The 23374-nt window shown below is 41.8% G+C and overlaps 1 protein-coding gene across 2 annotated transcripts in view; it reads right to left on the minus strand.

Moving 5' to 3' along the window:
* SMYD3 (SET and MYND domain containing 3) overlaps positions 1–23374 on the minus strand; it is a 769033-nt gene that overhangs the window by 195874 nt on the left and 549785 nt on the right. The gene's annotated exons all lie outside the window — the stretch shown is intronic.

The following is a 23374-nucleotide window of genomic DNA, read 5'->3' on the forward strand; positions in this document are numbered from 1 at the left end:
TGCAGAAGCATCAGGTCTCAGAGTGGTCGGCCAGCAGGAGGGGAAGGATGGGGGCGGTGTGTGTGTGTGTGTGTGTGTGTGTGTGTGTGTGCACCCTAGGGTCCTCCTTAAGAGAAGGCCCTGCTCACAAGGAGTCACCATGCCCAGGCTGTGACCTGATTGATGGGTTGAATACCTACCTCCTCCACACTTTGATATTTCTTCAAGTTGACGTGAAATCATGCAAATACCATAGCTATTGTTACTAGCTGAGGTAACCGTGTCATTACAGGAGGGAAATGGTCCCTCTTCAAGCCTGGGTGGTACTAGCAGTTTACAAGCTGCTAAGGTAAAAGTTGGTGGGTTAGGCCTTGGGCGAATCTCCTCTGGCCAGAGACCAGGGATGTGAACAGCCTTGCTAGCATGCAGAGTGCATTGACAAGTGGATTACTGCAGATGCAGTTAGGATAAAAGTTAACACCTTATTATACAACCTCCCTTTTAGTCTAGTTAAAATTTGTTCTAGTTTTTAATATTTTCTGCTTTCTCTTAGACTGAGTTTTAAAATCTGTTTACTTTGTTACTGTATCAGGGATGTTTTTATGTTTTTCTGTAGATGAAATCCAGGGTAGGTAAATCTTTAAAGACAGTACCTATATTAACGGTGCCTTGGGGGTCTGGCAGGAGAGGTTGGGAGCAATTGGGAGCTAATCACGATGAGTACAAGATGATAGAAGAACATGTCCTAAAACTGAGTGTGGTGATGATTACACAACGCTTCTTCATAGGACTGAATTATTGAACTGTGTGATTTGTGAATTATATGCCAATAAAACGGTTTTCTAACACTTGGTTATTCAAACTCACAGATGGAAGTCCTGCCTGGAGAAGTGTCTCTTGAAAGATTTCAGTCAAGAAAACCCTGAGCAACAGCTCCATACTGTCTTATTGTGTCACCAAGAGTTGGAACTGATTAAATGGCAATGTGTTTGGTTTTAGGAAATGTCCCTCTTTCTTCTCCCCCTGTCCTACCCAACTGCTTTCACCAAGTACTCATTCATTGACCTACACAGGCTATGTTTGGAGACCCAAGAAGATGAAGCAAGGTATGAGACTTGGCCTCAGGGGCTCTCAGATAAGCAAAGGAGACAGACTCCGCGGTCAATCAAACGCATGTAAACCACCGAAGTCACCAGCAGAGGGGACATTCTTCAGGCCAACGCGGAAGAATCTGGAAGCACAAGCACACATGGAATTTTCTAATTCCGTGTGACATCATAGGGCAGCATCGACTTATACATTCTAAAAGCTTATTTTTTCCCTAGGTTTGAAGAAAACTGGGACAAATTTGCTACCTAGACACAAGTTGATGACATCAATAAGACCACCCAGACACGGCAAAGTAAACGTGGAAAGTGAGAAGAATGGGGCCGGGCCGAGCGCTCCGCCACAGCACTTTGATGCCCTTAGTTTAACAGGATTTCAAAACCTCGACAATACATCCTGTTCTCCACGGATCGAAGAAGAGGAAGCAAGCAAACATAGGACCAGTCGCATGGCGTCACTGTAGCTCGTGGTGGTCCCTCGAGTGTCCACAAGCTCCTCCGCAGCTGGCTTTACAGTTCTCGTGCCTCACTTCTCAGCACCTCTGCATAGACTCAAGCCTCCAGGCTTTGGCTTAGCAACCGAGGACAGTCACCCAGGGGCTCCTTCCTTGTGTTTACCAGAATCTAATGCCCACCCCATAAAGAACCAGAAAAGAGCGACAGAAAGGGTTGGGTGCAAAGGATGTATCAGATGAAGTGGGAGCTGCCCGCGCTGCAGCATCCCAGGGACCTGGCGAGCTTCCCAGGCCCCAGAGCTCTGCCCTGCCCTTTGCTGAGACTGCTTGGCAAAGCAGACCCCACGACATGCACCCACCAAGGCAAAGGCCTAAAACCAAAATGATGTGGGTGGGACAGGAACCCTTGGCACGACGATGGCGTGACTCATGTTGAAGCATGTTCTCCTTGGTAACTCCTCCAGCTTCCCGATCACCCCTCAAAGGAGCTTTCAGCTCAGTACTTTTGTTTTAAAGATGAGGAGAGAAAGTCTAAGCAAAAAGAGAGACAAAGAAATCAACAGACCATTCGAAGGCTATATATCCGCATGCTCTCAATCTAGTTTGCTGTAATAACCATCTTAGTAGAGAACTCAAGCCCTGAGGGAAATGTGTGCAGGGCAGATTGAGGGAAGGAGGTAAGCACAAGGCAAGGTCTGGGGCACCGTGTTGTTCCCTGGGGCAATCAAAAATAGAGATCTATTCCTTCATTGACTAAGGACGTGTTCTGTGCCAGGCACCGTGCTAGGCATGAGGAAGAAAGGAAACAAAGTCGCCTTTCTTGTCATTTTACCTAAGGATCCAGGTGAAATAAGAATGTGAAAAATACTTGTTTCTAATACTGGCCATTTTTGCCTTCCTCTGCCAAAGATTATTTTCCTGACCCTGGGCCAAGCTTCTTCGTAAATCACTCTGTGGAACTGAGCATGACAATAATGCAGGAAGGCACTCTCCTGTGTCACATCAATTTACAAACCCACGAGTCTGCCGCTCTTCCACGGCTCTGGGAGGCCACTGGCCTCCACACATCCCGTCGATTATCCATGCAAAGGCTTGCTGGGGATTACTGCCGGAGATGGAGAGGGTAAAGGACAATGGATGGTTGTCGAGTTTTCTACTCGTTCATTGTCTAATAGCAGTGCCAATTTAGTGCCCCCAACAGGGAAATTTCCTCTTTTCAATGCAGGAGGGAGAGATCAATAGCTAAAATGAGCAAGTGGCAGAGGGAGCCTTGACATTTTGTCATGTGCATGTCCCAGTATTAGTAGGTATTCACACATGTCAGATTCAAACAGATCCCATAGCACCTAACTGGCCCTGTGCTCCTCCAACCGATTGCTTTCCTCTCGTTTCATCAAATGAGCCTCTACCTTCCCACCTCCTCACATTTAGCTACTTTGTGTGGGATTAAATGTGCTAACTTGAATAAGGGCCTACATTTCCAAACTACTGGTCCATTCATTATGATCAGGAAGAGCCTACAGATGAAGTACCAGAATTTATCAGGAAGTTATAAAATGAACAAATGGGGAGGATTACATGAGATGATACATGTAGGACTTGGAATGGCTCCTGAGACATAGGAAACTCAATAAATAGGAGTAAAATCATTATTATTACTGAAGTTCGACAACTTGAAATATACCATATAGCACTAAAAAAATGCTGCTAAGAGTTAGTTACACTGTGTCATGGCATCTCTGTTTGCCTGAGCAACTGAGGAAGGAAGGTCAAGAATAGGACAAGGAAATGGGATGTGTGGCTAATTGCCTCCGAGAACATCTGCCTCCTTTAACATGAGATCAGAAGAACGAGATGTGCCTGGCACCATTATCGAGCATTCTGATAAAAGATTCTATAGCAGAATCCTGATTAAATGGAAGAAAATATAAGACAGAATTTCAAATTTTCATGGAGTGAAGAATTTCAGGAACCATAAGGGCTGAAGGAACCCCTGAAAACGATAGCCCTGTGGTAGTTACATAAGCTACTGTCAACTTGAGGAAGGGGTGGAGTCTAGCCTGTCAATCAGGCTGCAGCTTGATGACCTTATTTGGAGGCGCAACAGAGATCAATAGCTCACTGGAGGGCAGACACACACACTCTCTGCTTCGTCTCCCTGCTGACAAGCCACATGGAACTACACTGACAAGCCACATGGAACTACTCCAGCTCCCTGCCATGTGTAGACCAACGCCAGTGCTGAGATGTTCTACCACCAACCACTAGATCCACAAGACTTTCCACCCACTGGCCTGTGATCTTCCTGCATTTGGTGTCATTGTGTGTGTTACATGAGTCTGAAGAGGAATTTATAGACTGGTATCAGACACTATGGGCTAACATCTGACTTATGGACTTGATCTGGACTGGCTTCTTAATATACAATTACTCTTCGATATAAAGCTCTTTCTCATATACATATGAATGTCTATGAATTTGTTTCTCTAGTCTACCCAGACTAACACAAGCCCTGAGAAAATCTTTAAACTTCAAATCCAAATCCCTTAAAGTCTTCTTAAAACCAAACAACAGTTTACCTTAACTAGTAAAGAATGTCTGCTTGATCACCATGCTCTTTTAGGAACTAGCCACATAGGGATCAAATTGTCAACAGCAACTAAAAAATTAGACAGGAACTGTAGGGGTGGGGGTGGGGACAGTAGTTTAATAGGGGAGGGACGGCTCAGAACAGGAGAAAAATGGCCGCCACAACTGGAATGATGAAATCAATGTCATAGAACTGTATTTACAGAAACTATTAAATTGGTGTACATTTTCTGGGAATAGTCTCAACAACAATAATAAAAGAATATTTTCAAAAAAGGACCAAAATAGTAAAATGTATACCATATATACTCATGCATAAGCCGAGTTTTTTTTAGCACATTTGTAATGCAGTTTTTGTGGTAAAATTAGGTGCCTCGGATGATATTCGGGCCGGCTTATACTCAAGTATATACGGTACTTTACAACCATAAAATAAAACTTTAACAGAGGGCTTAAGTGGAGAGCAAATTCTTTGGGAGTGATTGGGACAGGGAATGTGCGGATGTGCTTTATACAATTGATGTATGTATATGTGTGGATTGTGATAAGAGTTGTATGAGCCCCTAATAAAATGTAAAAAAAGAAAATGATTATGGAAAAGAATGTACAGATGTGCTTTATACAATTGATGTATGTATATGCATGGATTGTGATAAGAGCTGCATGAGCCCCTAATAAAATGTTTAAATAAATAAATAAAACTTTAAAACTGCCAAGCAAACTATCTCATGCCATCAGTTGCAAAACAGATTCTAATTTCAGGGATATAAAATTGTGCACCTTTGAATGAAGGAAATGCTATCTGCACAAGTATTTCTCCAGGTTCTTGGAAGAAGGTAAACTATGATCTGCATAACTGGTATCTGAGGTCAGGATGATTCTGTCAGCAGGGGCACATGAGGGCCCGTGTTTCTGACCACTCATTCACCTTGCCACTGGACAGACTGGACTGGGTTACGTTGGTTCTCTCCCTGACTTTCAACAACCCCCAAAGCTTTCACCACCATTTTCAGCACCCCTGCCAACACCCTCCACCCAGCCCCAGTTCTTTGCTTTCACCCATCTCTAAACCAGCTTTTGCAAAAGTTATTCAAAACCCCAAATAACAACCTGATATAAAGTTACATTGCTGGTGCCTCGCTAAATGGCCTCGCTAAACCAGGCCACACTCTGGCGGTGAAGTAATGCTTCCCTGTTCCTGGCATCTTCTTTCAATACTGACTTAAACAGGGCCATTTCATTTGGAAGGAAGCTTAAATTAGTTACTGTAACATCCAAGTTCAGGTTCATTTCCACTCAGTCTAAAACTCTCTCTAGATAGTCAAGTGAAAGTACATTGATGGATAGATAATTGGGGTGATAGAATTGAGTATGATTTCCAAGTCCCTCATCACTCGCCTGACCAATCACACAGTGAGGTGTTGAGGATTCTGGCTCTTCACTGGCTATTCAACATTGAGAGTGGTGGCCCTCACGGCTACAGAGTATCTATGGGGACCTATGAAAAGTACATGCCAGGTAAACAGAAAATATAAAGAGATATGGAGATAAACAGGAGTTCACAATGTTTATGTATTGCATATTACCAACAAAGCCGAGAATAGGCAATCTAAGAAATCCACCAGTCTTTGGAGGTTGGGGTATGAGTCCACCCTGCAGAGTTCTATGAAGTCTGGTTATATGAAGATCTTAGGGTGACTAAGCAACCAGTGGTCACCTTATCATGACATGTATGTTGTTCATGTTACAGTTTAATAAATATTTTCGTGATTATAGACAATTCCTAACTATTAAAAGCAAGGCCCCAAATGCGACTGTGTGGGTAGTTGCACACATCGGTGATTCACTTAAAACCATGAAATCATAGATTGTAAACAGGTGAATCGTCTGGCATGTTAATTATATCTTAATATAGCTTAAAAAATAAATGGGGGGAAGGAAATCTGATGAGGCTGTGGTGTGACTATTCTAATGCTATCACTACTCAGGATTGCCTCACCAAGAAAAAAAAATCTGAATTTTCTAATTTGTGAGATTCAATTAATCATTCTGTTGTTCAATATCACAACTATGGAACAATCTTGAGCTGTATAATTCCAAAGGATCTTTTCTTTTCTCTGCTTGCTTTACATTTACTCTCTGCTCGTTTCCTTTGCAAAACCTAAATGCAAAATAAAGCATATGCACAAAAAGAAACCGTGTTTGGTGGCTACAAACTTAATTGAATTTGTGTGTATAGAGCTTCCAGCTTTAAATTCAGAGATTCTGCATAGCATAAGAGTCCAAGTAAGAATTAATATGTTGTTTCTGAATCAAATGTCATGAGCACAACTCTCAAAGACTTGGAGGAAATGCTGGTTTTTCAAGAGAAAGGCAACCAAGGAAACAATACAGAAATACCTCTAAGTGGATTATTCTTGTAAAGCCTATTTGAAAGGAGAACGTAAGACAAACTATTATCAACAAGACTTAAGTCTAAAAGTGAAAATGTAAGAATTGCTTGAGGAAAGGAGCAAAATTACAAGAGGAAGGAAAAGACATGAAAAGAGCGTTCAAAGGTCCAGCGGAGAGAGGAACATGAGAGTTTCTGATGGGAAGTGGGTATCAGGATGCATTCTCACTCACTGCCATTGAGTCCATGCTAACTCATAGTGGCCTCCTGTGGGTTTCTGATACTGTAACTGTTTACGGGAGTAGAAATCTCAGTCTTTTCCCCAAGAACTGCTGCTAGTTTCGAACTGCTGACCATGCAGACCACAGCCAAGTGTGTAACCACTACACCGCCAGGATGTCATTAGGAAAAAGATACAGAGATTCTGAATAGATAGACTTCATGTCTGATGACAGTTTATTCCACAGTCAACCTAACTGAATAAGTCCAAAAGGTAATCACCAGAAGCAAGTGGAGAGAGTATCTGGGGAGGAAAGCCATTGTTAACACTGCTCCAATCACATTAACTGATGAGCCGCAACTCCTCAAATGCTGTCAGCTGTCTATAGACAGTGCGATCCCAGCAACGTCTTTGAACCCGTCTGTGTTTCCTTGTGTAGTAATGGTGTGGCCTTAGATGTTGTAGCTAAGGTAAAATTTAAGTAAGACACTAGATTCCAAACAGATTAGTACGTATCAGACAGACAAGGTAGCAATTAGAGGTTGAACAGGCGGCTCTAAGAATCTAAAACAAAGTAACTGGTAAGCATGTAATCATGAAATCCCCCAAGAAAGTGATAAAAAATAAACACCTTTGGGTTACTTCCCTTGAAGAAAAATTCAGGGAAATTAGACCTCTTTGACCACATTATTAGTATATCAAGAGAAAGAAACAAAGCAAGAGAAGATATGTGTTTATTTTCCTCTTCTATACTTCTATAATGTAAATTTCCTACATTAGAAAACCTTGAAAAAACAAAAGAAATTATTGTGTATCAAGTGAAGGCTTAACCAAACAGATCATCTGTTTCCCATTCTGCAGCTCAGAGAACCTCCCGATGCTTTGTCCTATCCCTTTTGCTGGAAAGAGAGAAAGTCTCTTCCCTTCACCGTTACCAGCTGCCTGACCCTCTGGCCTATAGCTTCCCGGTGCCTCTTTCCCCCTCCGGCCCTGGTAGCCCTCAAAGTCTGTTTCTGTTCCAGTGAAAACCACGTCTTGATTGTTTTCTTTTAATAACAGTGGTTGATTATAATATCTACCCTTTGGTAACTAATTACAATATTGAAACCCGACGATGCATTGACATATTGAACGCGCACTGTAAGAAATCTTTAAATTAACTACAAGTCTTTCCTGAAGAGCAGGGTTAAGGCAACGCAAATCTCAAGAAAACTAGACTTATTTTTTTTTCATGAACAGGATTATTATATTTTTAATGAACAACAGTAACAACAAAAGTCTCACACTATCCAAAGTATATTTTGTGATCAGCCCTCTGCCTGTTCTTCAACACAATACTATGCATCACTATGAAGTCTAGAAATTCAACACCAGGTGTTTAGTAAACTGAAAGTTACAGTCTGTTTGGTAAACTGAATCTATAAAACTGCAATAGAACTTCAGAAAGATTTTTCAACAATGATTCTTGTTCAGCCAAAGGATTTTGTTTGCGTTTTTTTAACTCAGCAATCCTTTCTATCTTGAATGAGTAAAAAAAGTAACAAACAAATTAATGCAATACTTTTCAGTGAGACAAAACTAGTGTGTAGTAAGGGCTTAAAGTGTGCTATGTAGTATTTATCACACCAACTTACTGATGTGATATAAATCACAGCTCAGAGTCCTGAGGAATCGGTACTGTAATTGGGAAAAGGATGTTTATCTCCAATACTTATACCCTTTTATCTCATATTAATAGTCCCATATCGCCAATCTGGAAAGGTCTAAAACCAAAGCGAATTCTTTGCCATGGAGTCAATTCTGTCTGATTCACATGGACTCGATACAGCGTTCGTGGGGCTGTCCATTTTTATGAAAGCAGACAGCCTCATCTCCATTCGGCAGAGGAGCTGGTGGGTTGGGTTTGGATGATCAAGAACTGCTGACACTCCGTTAGCAGTTCCTTGCCTACCCAATGTCACCCATGCTCCTGAGAGGTGTGCAAGAATAAAGGACAACTACTACACAGAACCAGGATGGCACTTTGAAGACCCAGGTGTTTCGGTCATCTCATTTGCATTTGAAAACTGGACAACCAATAAGGAGGAACGCAGAAGAAATGACGCATTTGAATTCTGGTGCTGGTGAAGAACACTGAAAGTATCACGGGCTGCCAGAAGACGAACAAACAAATCTGTCTTGAAAGAAGTACAGTCAAGATACTCCTTAGATGCTGCTAAGTTTAGACTTTTTTTTTAACATATTTTGGACATGTGATGACAAAGACTGGTCTGTGAAAACTAACATCATATGTGGTAAAGTAAAAGGTCAGTGAAAAATAGAAGAACTCTTGACGAGACAGCGTGACACTGTGGCTTTAACAATGAGCTCAAATGTAACAACAATTGTGAGACCGGTACAGGATTGGGCAGTGTTTCATTCTGTTGTACAGAGGATGAGCTATGAGTTGGAACCAGTTTGATGTCACTAAACATCAACAACATGCTAAATGCTATAACATAAATAATCATGTAACAGTAATAACACAATAATTTTTGAGTGCACACATAGGCTAATATGTATGCTAAATAGGTGAGGGTGGTCATATGGCAGCACACCCACAAGCATATATATGTATGATTAAAGACATTTCTTCATACATATTTGTAAGTGCTGCATGCCTACTCATATACATAATAGACTACATAGGGGACACAGTTACAGAAAGCCCTTCAACTGGGGACTGAATTATTAGACTTGAAGGCTAAAGAGCACAGTCTCCGGGGAATTTAAGTCAACTGACCAAACATAGCTCGTAAAGATAACATTTTACATCCTAGACTGTCAAGTAATGCCTGGAGTCTTAAAAGCGTACATGTGGCCATCTGAAACACAACTGTTTGTCTCTTCCTCCCTGGAGCAAAAGGGAACGAAGAAAACCAAAGATTCAAGGAACCAAGGTGCATCTGAACCACAGCCTACTCAAACTTGAGACCAGAGGAAATAGATGATGCCCGGCTACCACACCCACTCAGGATGACAAGAGCCACAACAGAAGGAACCAGGTAGCATGGGTAAAAGTACAGCAAAATTAAATTAAAAACCCCAAACCAGACTTATTAGTGTGAAGGAGAATGGAAGAACCCCAAAATTATTGCCCTCAGAAAACCTTTGAACTTGAAGCTCAATCTATTTCTCAGCCCAATAATCAAAAGGCCTAAAATAGAAACAATAGCACCATTAAGAGTGTGCTCCTTTGAACAATCAATCTAAGAGAACAAAAGGGCAATGTTTGCCCAAAAGTGACCGTGAGAATGCAGAAAGCAGCAGAGACACCGGGAATCTAGGGAGAAATGGACGGAGTGCTAACACATTCTGTGGACTGTAACTAATGTCACAGATTAATTGGTATGTAAACTATTGGCTGGAAAACTAATTTACTATGTAAACATTCACCTAAAGAACAATAAAATATTCAAAAGAATATACAAACATACATATACATATAGCTAATATCATGTTATAGCATTTACCATGTTAAAATGTTTTCAAATGCAGTTGGTAGCTAATTCCTCTCTGAAGGCTCTGTGGCAAGGATGCACACTGAGGATGTAGAACAAGTTGAGAAAGGTAAGACTCAGCCAGGAAAAGGCGCTTAGAGATTGCAATGGTGTCTCCCATAACAGGTGTCAGAATCCATACACGAGGATGGACTCCTGCATGCAAATGCATTTTCTTTGCTAAGGAGGTCACCCGTGAGTACAATGAACTGTTTGAGTTTTTAAAAGATCAGATTAGGTGCAGAGACACCCACAAGCCAAGGAATACACAGGGTTACTGATAAGGAATAGACATGACTGAACCCTGATTTGAACTTTAAATTTTTTTCCCTCTAGCAAGAAAATAAATTCGGTTCTTTTAGGCTATTTGTGGTATTTGTGCTATAGTAGCATTAGGTAACTAAGACACAGGCCAAAGCACAAAGGGTAAGACAAAGTAAGAGGTAGCTCATTCCACCTTCAATTATTAAGTAGGTTATGTCATATTCCTGAATCACCTCTCACACTCAGCCCCTTCCTTGGCTCTGGGTCCTTTGTTTCGGACATTCATGAGCTCTTGCTTACAACTTCCCAAGGTGATCTCCCTGGCCCCATCTGTTTACAGCTCGCCGTTTTAAAAACCACCAAATAACTTTTTCCTTAGAAACATGTGTTATTTAAAAAAAAAAAGAAAACTATGAACGCTGTCTAGTGGTTGCATGCTAAAGACAAAATTCTTGCACATGACAATGAGAGGATCTTCATAATTCAAACTTTCCCACTTACCCAGCTCTCCTCATATTTCTCAACTACATTACTCAGGTTTGTCATTTACTCGGTCATAGGCTGCACTCACAGGATTTTATACTTCGGGTCACATGGTCCTTAGTAGGAAACATATTTTCTTACTATCTCTCTCATAATTTTATTCATCTTTCATGCAATTTAAATGCCACCTCCCTAATCATTTCATTTTTTATATATTCACATAACATTTTATTTATACATTAACTACAGCATTTGCTATATTTCTGCTTTAAAGTAAAAGCTAATTCTATAGCAGTCAAATCCCACTGCTGCACTGTCATCAAAGGACCTCTCTGTAAAGGACATGTTGACATTTATTTGCTTATAGGTATTTTTCTTTTTCACTAAACCATGGATCCTTCATCCATGGCTGATTTAAAAACTGTTGTTTAATAAAAAAAACTAAATATGAGGGGGTAACCCACAAAGCTGTGTATTTAAATTTTTTACACAACAACCTTATCACCTTCAAAGTACTCTCCATTACACTTAATACAGTTGTCAAATCTGAAATTCCATTCTTAGAAACATTTTTCAAACTCATCTGTTTAGATGGCTGACAAAACCTCCTTTGTTATTTTCTTCACCTCTTCTACATCTTCAGATTGCTGTCCTTTCACGACCCTCTTCATTCATGGACACAAAAAGAAGTCCCATGGAGTGAGGTCAGGTGAGTAAAGTGCATGAGACAAGAGAGACATGCTGTTTTTGCCAAAAACTAGCACACTGAGATGGCTGCATGAGCAGGTGCATTGTCATGGTGGTAAAATCAGTCCCCCATCTGCCACAAATCAGGCCATTTTTGTCACACAGTGTTATGCCATCTTTTCAGAATCTCTAAATAGAAAGCTTGATTAACAGTCTGACCTGGTGGATTGAACTCCAAATGCACTACGAGCTGACATTTTCATCCTTTCGGGAAGTTGACAGATGTCCAGAATGAGGTTTGTCCAGAATCGACATTTCATCTCTTTTTAAATAAGAAAATCACTTGTACACCTGAGTTTCCCCCATAGTGGTCTTTATAAGCTGTGTTCAAAAGTTTCTGTGGTATTTTTCCCAAACAGGAAACAAAATTTCACAAGTGCACACTGCTCTCTTAAATCAGCCATCACAAAAAACAAAGTTTGAGCCAAACTGCTTTTCTGAAAAAAAAATTCACTGTGACCAGAGAGAACCTTCCCAGACGACACGTCTGGGTGCACTAACTCAGAGTGAGTTGCTTGATGTTCACCTAGCTGGAAAAATTCATACTACGAAAATTCCACTCAGCCCAGCGCAATTCCATTTTTGGTGGGAGTACCCCTTTTGCATAGTTATATTTCTGTTGGTAGCACACAATCAATTCTGAATCAAGGAAACCTCATTTGACAGAGTACAACTGCTTCATAGGGCTTTCTTGGCTGTAATATTTATAGAAGCAGATGAACTGGTCTTTCTCCCATAGAGCTAGCTAGTGGATTTGAACCACCAACCTTTTGGTTAGCAATCAAACACTACACTCTCACACTAATATGGCTCCTAAACATGCAATTAGAATAGATATTAAACTGTAATATATATGATGTACGTTAGCGATGCCAGAAATTGAAGGTGGGTTATGAAAAGGACATAGAACTAGGAATATTATTGCTGATATCAGTTGGATCTTAACTGAAAGCAAAGAATACCAGAAAGATGGTTGTTTGTGTTTTGTTGACTATGCAAAGGATTTAGACTGAGTGGGTCATAACAACCTATGGCTAACACTGAGATGAATAGAAATTCCAGGCCACTTCGTTGTGCTCATGCAGAACCTATACAAGACCAAGAAGAAGTCATTTGAACAGAATGTGGGGATATTGAATGGTTTAAAAAATAGGAAAGATGTCAGGGTCATATCCTGAGTTATATTCATCACACTCATTAATTCTGTGGGCTGAGCAAATAATCAGAGAAGTTGGGATATATAAGGAGAAATGACTCATCTGGACTGGAGGAAGACATCCCCATACAGCACAGATGGTACAGCCTTGCTTACTGGTGGTTAGGGAGACTTGCAACAGTTGCTGATGAAGATCAAAGGCTTAAAGCCTTTAGCATGATGACATTGCAAGGTAAATAAAGCAAAAATCCTGACAGCTAGAGCAATAAATAATATTATGATAAATAGGGAAAGAATTAAGTTATCAAGGATCCTTTTACATGGCTGAACAATCAATGCTCAACGAGCAGCAGCCAAGAAGTCAAGTGACATTGCACTGGAAAAATCTACTGCCCAAGACCTCTTGATCTGGTTTACAACATTTTCTCTGTTTTTGTTTTGTTTTATTGGGGTTGTCTCAGATGTATTTTTCATTGGGGTTGAACCTCTTAAATTTTGGCTACAAATTTTTCAGTATATGAAACCCACAATTGATGAAGCTATTGAGACAGCGAGTAGAATAAGGGTTCCTGGGGGGTCCAGAGGGGGGAAGATCGGGGGTAAAGGGGAGTTGAAATCAAGGACTTCAAGAAGAAAGAGAATGTTTAGAAACAGACTGTGGTAGCAATTGTACAATACTGCTTGATGTGATTGAATCATGGAATGATATGATATCCCTATTAGCTCCCAATAAAATGGTCTGGCAACAACAAAAAAAAAAAGGTAGAAAATACTAGGAAAAAAGTAAAGGGCAAAGAATACCACTTTAGGCCTACGGTGTGTCTAGCCTATGTCATGGTCATTTCAATCACCTCAAATTCATGCAAAATCTGAATAATAGAGGACCGGAGAATTTATACTATTGAGATATTATGTCCGTGAGGAATATTAAATGTGCTGAGATCTGCCAAAAGAATGGACAAATATGCCTTGGAGGAAAATACCTGAGATTTCCCTTAGAAGCAAGATGGTAAGGCTTGGTCTCATGTAATTTGAACATGTCATCAGGAGGAACCGGTCCCATGCTTGGGAAAGTAGAGGGTGAGCCAAAAAGGAAAAGGCCCCTCCATGAGACAGACTGACTCGGGGCTGCAATGATGACTGCAACATAACCATGACTGCAAGGATAGTACGGGAGCAGGCAGTGCTCTGGTCTGTTGCACATGGCTGCTGTGAGGCCAAACTAACTTGGTGGCACCTAGTAACACCCATGCCAATGCTCCATCCACTAAAGAAAGAGGCATGGCCGGCATCTTTGAGCATTGGCCAAACACTACAATCTCCTTTGTGTTCCCTCCCATCTCAAGTCCTCTGCACTCTCCATAGATAGCCGCTATCTTCTTATACCCTTGTCTGAAAAATAAAATAATCTCATCCCACATGCAGGCATTCTTAAAAACATATCCTGCTTAGTTTTAGATACTTATTTGTATTTATTATTTCACAATTTGTTTGTTTTTGTAGATTTGCTCTGTATCAAGCAAATATAGAGCAAAACATGTTGCTCTGCTTCTCAGATTCATGTATGTCGAGAAGGTGGCTGTAGTACATTTAGTTTCCCTGTCTAAAAAAACCACTACCAAATGTATTCTGGGAGGCCTTTCGATAGTAAGTAGCATCCTTTGTCACTGCGAAATACTGCAAATGACCTAAATGTTCATTATCACAAGCTATATAAATGAATCACATTATTTTCTACATTAGCACGTAAAAATGTGTAGCACATTTTTACCTGGTAGCACAAATATTAAAGCACTTGGCTGCTAACTAAAAGGTCAGACTTTCCAGTCAACCTCTTGAATGACCTGAGGTCAGCTCCTATGAAGATTTCAGCCCAGGAACTGCATGAGGCAGTTTATTGAATTATAACAATGTGCCTGATGCATAGTGAAAACAAACCAAAACATAATTGTTGAACTGATTCTGATTTATGGTGACCTCATGTGTTTCAGAGTGTAACTCCCCTGCTTCCCCAAAAATAAGACGTCTTATGTTAATTTTTGCTCCCAATGATGCGCTAGGTCTTATTTTCAGGGGCTGTCTTATTTTTCCATGAAGAATAATACAGTACACATTTATTGTTTATTGTTTTATTAAAAGAGACCTCGTACTTCCTGTCTGCTCCAGCTGCACTGCGACTAACAGTGAACTGCCTGGCAGGGCCCGCCGCTACGATTCAGAGTCCAGAGTTACAGTAGCTTCAGGGGGCCTTATTTGGGGGGAGTCTTATTTTCGGGGGTGCCTTATATTTTAGTGAGAGGTAAAGCTGTAAGTAGGTCTTATTTTCAGAGGGTGTCTTACTTTCAGGGAAACATGGTATGCTCCATAGGGTTTTCAATGTCTGTGACCTTTCTTTACTGACAGGCCTTTCTTCCAAAGCACCTTTAGGTTGCACAGTGACTAAGTGCTCCACTGCTAACCAAACGGTCAATGATTTGAACCCACTAGCTGTTCTGCAGCAGAAAAGGTTTGGCAATCTGCTTCTATAAAGAGTACAGCCTTGGGAACCCTCTGAGGCAGTTCTACTCCGTCTTATAGGAGGCACTATGAATAAGATTTGACTCGACGTCAACAAGTCCTCTGACTACCCATCTCAAGCTCTAGCTTAGTCCAGTGATAATTTTACTCTATGGGGCGATGATTTGTTTCTCTTTAATTCCACCATTTGGTTTGAACACTGCATAACCATGTTAAGGCCCTCAAACTACCCTGCCTTAATTTTAATATATGTGATGTCAGTCCATCAGTTGAACCCATCCTCCCTAGAAAAATAACTACCACCCTAGCAGGTTATTAGTCTCTTTTTCATTCTCCTGAAATAGAAAAACATCCTCAGGATAACACTCCTGGTGAAGATTTAAGGGAAGACAAACGGCTCCAAACCAAATGAGTGTGTGCTCCATCTTCAGCCCCAGCCAAGTCCTTTCAAGAGAACTGGTGGAGGGAATCGTGAAAGCTAAATACATCCAAAGTAAAGAGAGGACTGTCAAGTACAGACAAGTGTGTCCATGAAATTGAACGTTATTCACAGAAGTTCATCTCACTCTGACTTCACCATTGTAACATGATCACAATGTAGCTCTAGCTATTCAGCCAAAAAAGTGATTACTCTGATACAAAAGACCTATGAATCCTGTGTTTTTCTTAGCTCTTATGCTTCCATAATTCAATATTGCTCTTCTTCCTACCCAACGTTCCACCACATTCACACCCTCTTCCATATTTCTCTCTCTTTTTTGAAGATCTTTAGAGGGGATTAAAGTGTAGTCCGTCTATTCTTTATTCTTACTTTTCTTCTCTGGACACTTCATTTGTTTTCTAAGTGAAGCTATCATTTCATTGAGAATCACTAACTCTTTTGTGATCTGGATCTTGTTGTTGTCAAGTGTCATCAAATGATTTCTGACTCTGAGCAACCCCACCTAGAACAGAAAGAAGCACTGTGTGCACAGGTCTTACACCATACTGACAACGCTGCCGTGTGCGCGCCCACTGCTGGGGCCATTGTTGCAAACCAGCTCATGTGAGGAGCTTCCTGATTTTCACTGAACTCTGCTTTACAAAGCATGATGCCTTTTTCAGAGATGGAATCCTCCTGAAAACATGTCCAACGTACATGAGAAAAGCCTCATCAGCCTTGCTTCTAAGGGGCATCCTGACTGTACCGTTTCCAAGACAGATTTGTGTGTTCTCTGGCGGTCCACATTCTTTGCCAACACCATAGTTCAAATGCATGAGTTCTTCTTTGGCCTTCCCGATTCACTGTCCAGCTTTCACATGCATCGGACACTGCTGAAAAGATCACGGTGTGAGTTTGATGGGCCCTACTTCTCCAGGTGATATCTTTGTTCTTTAATTATTGAAAGAGCTCTTTGGCAGATTTTTCAATGTAATATATAGAGTGACTTCTTGACCATTGCTTCCAAGAACACTGATTGTGGATCTAAGACAGATGAAATTCCTGACAACTTCAATCTTTGATCAGTTTCTTGGTCCAGTTGTGAAGTTGTTGGTTTTTTTCGCAATGAGTAGTAATCCATATTGAGAGTTACAGGCTTTCGTTTTCATTAGTAAGGGCTTCAATGCCTCTTCACCTGCCGCACGCACAGCTGTGGTATCTGCTTATTATGGGTTTTAACGCGTCTTCCTTCGATCCTGATGCTCTGTCTGTGCTCAGCTTCTCAGATTTGCTCAGCATACAGACTGAATAAATATGGTGAACAGATACCACTCTGACGCACACCTTTCCGGGTTTGACACCATGCCATATCCCTGTGTTCTACTCAAATTACGTACAGGTTCTGCACGAACAAGGTGAAGTCTTCCGGGATTCCCATTCTGCACAATGTTATCCATAATTTGTCTTGATCCACGAAGCCAAACTCCTTTGTCCAGGCAACAAAAGAGACTACTAGTCTGCGTGGCCTGCTTTCAGCTCAGACCCATCAACCCTCAGCTGTAGGATCCCCAGTTCGCGGTCCTCTTCTGACCCAACCGGAGCGTCTGGCAGTGTTGTCAATGTGCTGCCGCCACCATTTAACTAGTATCTTCTGAAAAATTTTACTCACATTTGATACTAACAATATTGTTGCATAATTTCTGCTTTCTTTCATTACCTTTTATTGGTGATGCGTACAAATATGGATCTCTTTCAGTTGGTTGGCAAGGGACCTGTCTCCCACAACTCTTGGCATAGAGTGCTTCGAGGACTACTACACTGTGCTGAACATTTCGATTGGCTGTCTGTCAATTCCTGGAGCTTTGTTTTTCCCCACCGCGTACCCTCTGCACTAAATATGCTGCTTCTCTACTTGAGAAGGCTCGAAACCCTGTCATAACAATAATAGCATCTCCTCCATGTACAATATCATTAGTATCACACAGAAGCAAAATTTGGAGAGAGATAATTACAAAATGATTGCAGGAAACTGACATAAATTCAAGCCAAAGTCAGGAGAAGGTGTGGATCACAGGATATTTTCAATGATAACTGATGGATGGAGCTTGGCTGATTAGAAAATCCTAGCGAGATGGTTACTTGTGTTTTATTGACTATACAAAGGTATTCGGCTGTATGGGTCATAAAAAGCTATGGATAACATTGCAAAGAATGGGAATTCCAGGATACGACTTGTGTCTATGAACAGAACAAGAAGAAAAACAGGACAGGGAAATACTGCATTGTTTAAAATCAGGAAAGGTCTGCATCAGGGTGGAATCCTCGAATCCCATGTGTTCAATCTGTATGCCGAGCACATAATCTAAGAAGCTGACCCACAGGTAGAAGAAGGAACACAGCACCAGGATTGCAGGAAGATTCATTAACAACCTGTGGTCAGCAGATGACATAGCCTTGCTTGCTGATAGTGAAGAGGTATCGAAGCACCTACTAATGAAAATGAATGGCTATAGCCTTCTATATGAATCACTGCTCATTGTAAAGAACACCAACAGTTTCACAACTGGACCACTAACAGGAGAAACGACAGCAGATGTCAAGGATTGCATTTTATTTCAGCCTATAATCAAGGCTCATGGAAACGGTGGTCAGGAGTCACCAAACTGATAGCATTAGGCAAATATGCTCCCCCCAAAAAATCTCTTTAAAGTGTTAAAAAGCAAAGATGTTACCTTGAGGACTAAGGTGTACCTGACCCAAGCCATGATGTTTTCAAATGTCTCATTTGCATGGAAAAGAGGGACAGTGAATAAAGAAGACTGGAAAAGAATTGATGCGCAGGAACTATGGTCCTGGCAAATAACATTAAATATACATCATGGCGTTTGAGAAGAATTAACCATCCTGTGTTGGAAAAAATACAGCCAGAAGGCTTTCTTAGCCATTTTGAAAGCTTGCAGCTCTTGCCTTATTTTGTGTCTTTGCAGAGTGATATTTTAGGAAGAAAGGATGAGAAGGGAACTTAAATCAAGTGTTGACAAGATAAAAAGGCCTCCCCTGACTACACCTTCTAATTCAAAATGAAGTTACAACCCCAAACCTTTCAGAAGTCTGGCGAGGTCAAAGTGGAAAGCTGAAGATAATTGTCTGGTCGGGTATTGTTCCAGCAATCAGTTCGCTTTGTTTCTATCAGAAGTTTTGTTCTTAAAAGCTTGATGGGAAAGGGGGTGGCGAATAGAGAGAGGGGGTCATATGCTGAAGCATCACTAACTTAACGGCAAAGGAATAAATCTGACTGCTTGTTCTGCCTTTTTATCACTGTCCTTGGAGATTGAAGCAAATGGCTGGCTTTCTCCTGGCTTACCATCCTTCATCTCATTTTATCATTTCCCTTCTAAGAGCAGATGATTCCAGAACTGTGGAACAGGAATGACGAGGTGGTCTTTAAGTTCCTTCTAATGCTCCACACCTCTGTGGTGAAAGATCCAGTACAGTGCTGTCCATGGGGTGATGCTATTCCTACATGGCTTCTCGTCTGAACACGCCATATGGCTTCAGGTGCCGCGACAAGGTGGACCAGTCATGTGTCTGTTTACATGGTGGTCAGAGGAGGTGGAAGGAAAGGGGACACAGGCCAGTGTGTTGCTCACGTTGAACAGTAAAGAGAAATCAGGGACACAGAATCTTTGCCCAGGGCTTGACCTCCATAGCTGCAAAGCAAATCATCTTTGTTTTACTGTGTTTTGGGAACTGTCCATAAAGCACAAACCACAGTAGCTTGAACTCCATGATAATGTCTCTCATGGGTGTAGTTCTTGAATGATATTTTACATACGTGACCCAAAAAACCATGGATTCAGATCTTGACAGAAATTTGGATTTTATTTGAACTGCAAAAGAGTCAAGGGATTTTATTGGTGGACATGAAGCTTGCATAAAGCTACAAACCACCACTAGATCGCCACACAGTTCCTGCTCCTGGCATTGTGCTGAGGAAAATAAAAATGTGTAAATCCTCTTTTAAAAGAGGGGATTTTTCAAGAGTGTAATAACTAACCCCCCCCCAGTATACATTTAATAAATAAGGGGTATAAATCTGGATACCAAAGATCTGGTGCTTGGGGAGACCAATTTTCACAGAATGCATTGTATATACTTGAGTATAAGCTGAGTTTTTTCAGCACATTTTTTAAACATTTTATTAGGGACTCATACAACTCTTATCACAAGCAATACATATACATACATCAAGTGTATAAAGCACATCTGTATATTCTTTGCCCTAATCATTTTCAAAGCATTTGCTCTCCACTTAAGCCCTTTGCATCAGGTCCTCTTTTTTCCCCCTCCCTCCCCTCTCCCTCATGAGCCCTTGATAATTTATAAATTATTATTTTGTCATATCTTGCCCTATCCGGTGTCTCCCTTCACCCCCTTTCTTGTTGTCCGTCTCCCAGGGATGAGGTCACATGTAGATCCTTGTAATCGGCTCCCCCTTTCCAACCCACTCACCCTCTACCCTCCCAGTGTCACCCGTCACACCCCTGGTCCTGAAGGTATCATCCATCCTGGATTCCCTTTGCCTCCAGCTCCTATCTGCACCAGTGTACAACCTCTGCTCTATCCAGACTTGCAAGGTAGAATTTGGATCATGGTAGTGGGGGTGGTAGGAAGCATTTAGGAACTGGAGGAAAGCTGTATTCTTCATCGGTGCTAAAATTGCACCCTGACTGACTCATCTCTTCCTCTAGACCCCTCTGGGAGGGGATCTCCATTGGCCGACAAATGGGCTTTGGGTCTCCACTCTACACTTCCCCCTTCATTCACTATGGTAGGATTTTTTTTTCTGATGATGCCTTATACCTGATTTCAGCATATTTTAATGTAGTTTTGTGGTACAATTAGGTGCTGGGCTGATATTCAGGTCGGCTTATACTTGAGTATAAACTGTAATTCTTCTAGCTCCACCTCACTCTTAATCCCAGCTATGCCTTTGTCAGGGACTCACTACTTTGAAGCAACGTAATTTTGAAGGTAAGAAAGCCCTGGTCCTACGGAGTTGAAGGGAAGACCTAGCAGTCTACTGGATCCTTATGCAATTTTGTAAGCACTCCCTCTCCATTAGCCTTGCGTCACCAACCCATTCTCCTCCGTTATCTGTGCCTTTCCACAGTTTTATGAGAAATGTGCTTGTTTTGCACAGATGTCTACGTCTGTAGGCATTTACCTCCCACCTAGTTCTTCCACCATCTCCTAGACAACGGCAGCCAAATAGCTAGTGCTCAACACTTGTAGAGTGATCATGAAAACGCCACCTGGGCAAGAGAAGTCATTGTCCTATGTCCATTCAGAGACGCCTGGGTGTGCTGCTGACAAATCGTTTGTCTGTGAACCTATCTAAGGCTGGGAGCTAGAAAGGTTAGCCTGTGGCCACATCTGGTGTGATCTGGCTGGGCAGGGCTGTAGCCAGCAAACCATCGTTAACACACACTTAGTTCAACTGAAGGACTTATGACCCGACTGCTTACCACATGACACAGACTTCCCGGGGCTCTCCAACTACGGGCAGCCATAACCCAAGAATGTATTTTTTCATTAAAATAACAGAGATCAAAGACTGAAACAGAAGGATGATGACAGAGCTTTAAATGCATCATTCCTGGAAAGAATTCCATTGGTGACTAATTCCCCCAAGTAGCCACAGGAGACAGCAAGTGTCAATGGAATGGTCGCTGTCAGGCAACAGGCAGAAGAATGGCCGGGATTACTGCTTGCTTGTCTTCGTTGCTGGTCACCATTCCTCGTGAAAAATGGAACTTTGAGCACCCATGAGGATTTCACTCCCTCAGACCTTGGCTCTTTCACCGAGAGCATGCAGCATTTCTTCACAACCCAGGGAAATATACGGATGGGAAAAGGCTAATGGTGCCTGCACCACAATCAACGAAAATCCAAACTTCACCAGCTGCCTGGGAGTGTGACCTCGCGCTCCTCCGTTTAGCCCGGCTGGGTTGCAGTTCACATCTACATGCTGCTGCCAAGAGAATCTTAGAGCGCAGCTCTGTGCATGCTCATCCTCTCCTCAGAATGGTCCCCCTCTGCCGACCACATCCTACAGGCTTCTTACCTAGTGTGGAAGTGACATCATTTCATGTCAACTTGATAAATAAGTGTAGGGGGGAGTCTAGCCTGTCAATCACCTCAGAGCCTGATGATACCTCCTTGTGGGTGTGGCCTTCTCAGGAAGATTCTGGAAACTTCCCCTCTTTCTCCCTGGAGGCTGCCCCCCCCCCCGCCCCTCTCTCTCCTTCACCTTTTCAACTTCCTGTTGACAAGCCATGGGGCATCATGCTGAGACCTGATGAGCCATGCAGAGGAGACCTGAGCCAGCCCTTGTGATGCTTCCACCACCATTGGATCCACAGACTTTTCACCCAGCGACCTGTGATCACGCATGCATCATTGCATGCGGCTGGGCAAGTCTACAAGAGTCTTATGGACTAGTATCGAACTTATGGTCTAATAGCAGACGTACGGACTTGACCTGGACCAGGCTGGGATGTTTTCTTGATATACAATTACTCCTTGATATCAAGCTCTTTCTTCTACATATATAAGTGTCCCTGGATGTGATTCTCTAGTCAACCTGGCCTAACACACCTCGGCTATCGATCATGCCATGATATGGTCCCCGCTTGACCTTACACTAAGATCTCAAAGTGAGATACTCTTTATCCACTAAGCCTTTTCACCTCTCTGCCTTCACCCGGGCTGTTCCTTTCTCCAACTCCTGAAATATCAATCCTCTTTCGAGACCTAAACTCCTTTTGAAAGAAAGACTGGCTAAACATTTTATTTGATAAAAATGATACAACATTTGCATTATTTTGAAGAAGGACACCACCCAAGGAAGAGGGGAGGAAAGTCCAAAGGCAAATACACATGACCAACACACACATAGAGAAAGCACCGTGAGACAAACAAAGCAAGGGGGATTGACTTTGAAGTCAGAGATACTATCTCTGTACTGTGGCTGCAGCACTTTTTAAAAAACGTGTGATTTTGGATAGGTTATTCAGCCTTTCTGAAATTGAGTTTTCTCACCTGTATAAGAGATATAATGAATGATAGCTAAGCCACAAGTCTGGAGCCCTGGTGGCACAGTAGCTCCAAGTTGCGCTGCTAAGTGCAAGTTCAGCAGTTTAAAACCAAGTGCCACTCCATGAGAGAAAGAGGAGTCTTTCTATTTCCATCAAGAGTTTGTCTTGGAAACCCCCAGGGGCAGTCCCAGCCTGTCCTATAGGGTCACTATCACTCAGAATTGACTCACTGGCAGTATGTTTGGTGTGATTTTTTAAAGTCACAGGTAAAGATAAAAGATGCAACACATATCTGCCTCACTTTCCATCTAATAATTCTGTTCTGTCCATGTCTTTTCCTGGTATAAATGTTGGGGGTCTTAGATATTTCTCCTTTGGTGGCTTAACTGGTGGAAATTGTCTCTAC

This window comes from Tenrec ecaudatus, chromosome 1, assembly GCF_050624435.1.
Source record: "Tenrec ecaudatus isolate mTenEca1 chromosome 1, mTenEca1.hap1, whole genome shotgun sequence".
Classification (NCBI taxonomy): Eukaryota; Metazoa; Chordata; class Mammalia; order Afrosoricida; family Tenrecidae; genus Tenrec; species Tenrec ecaudatus.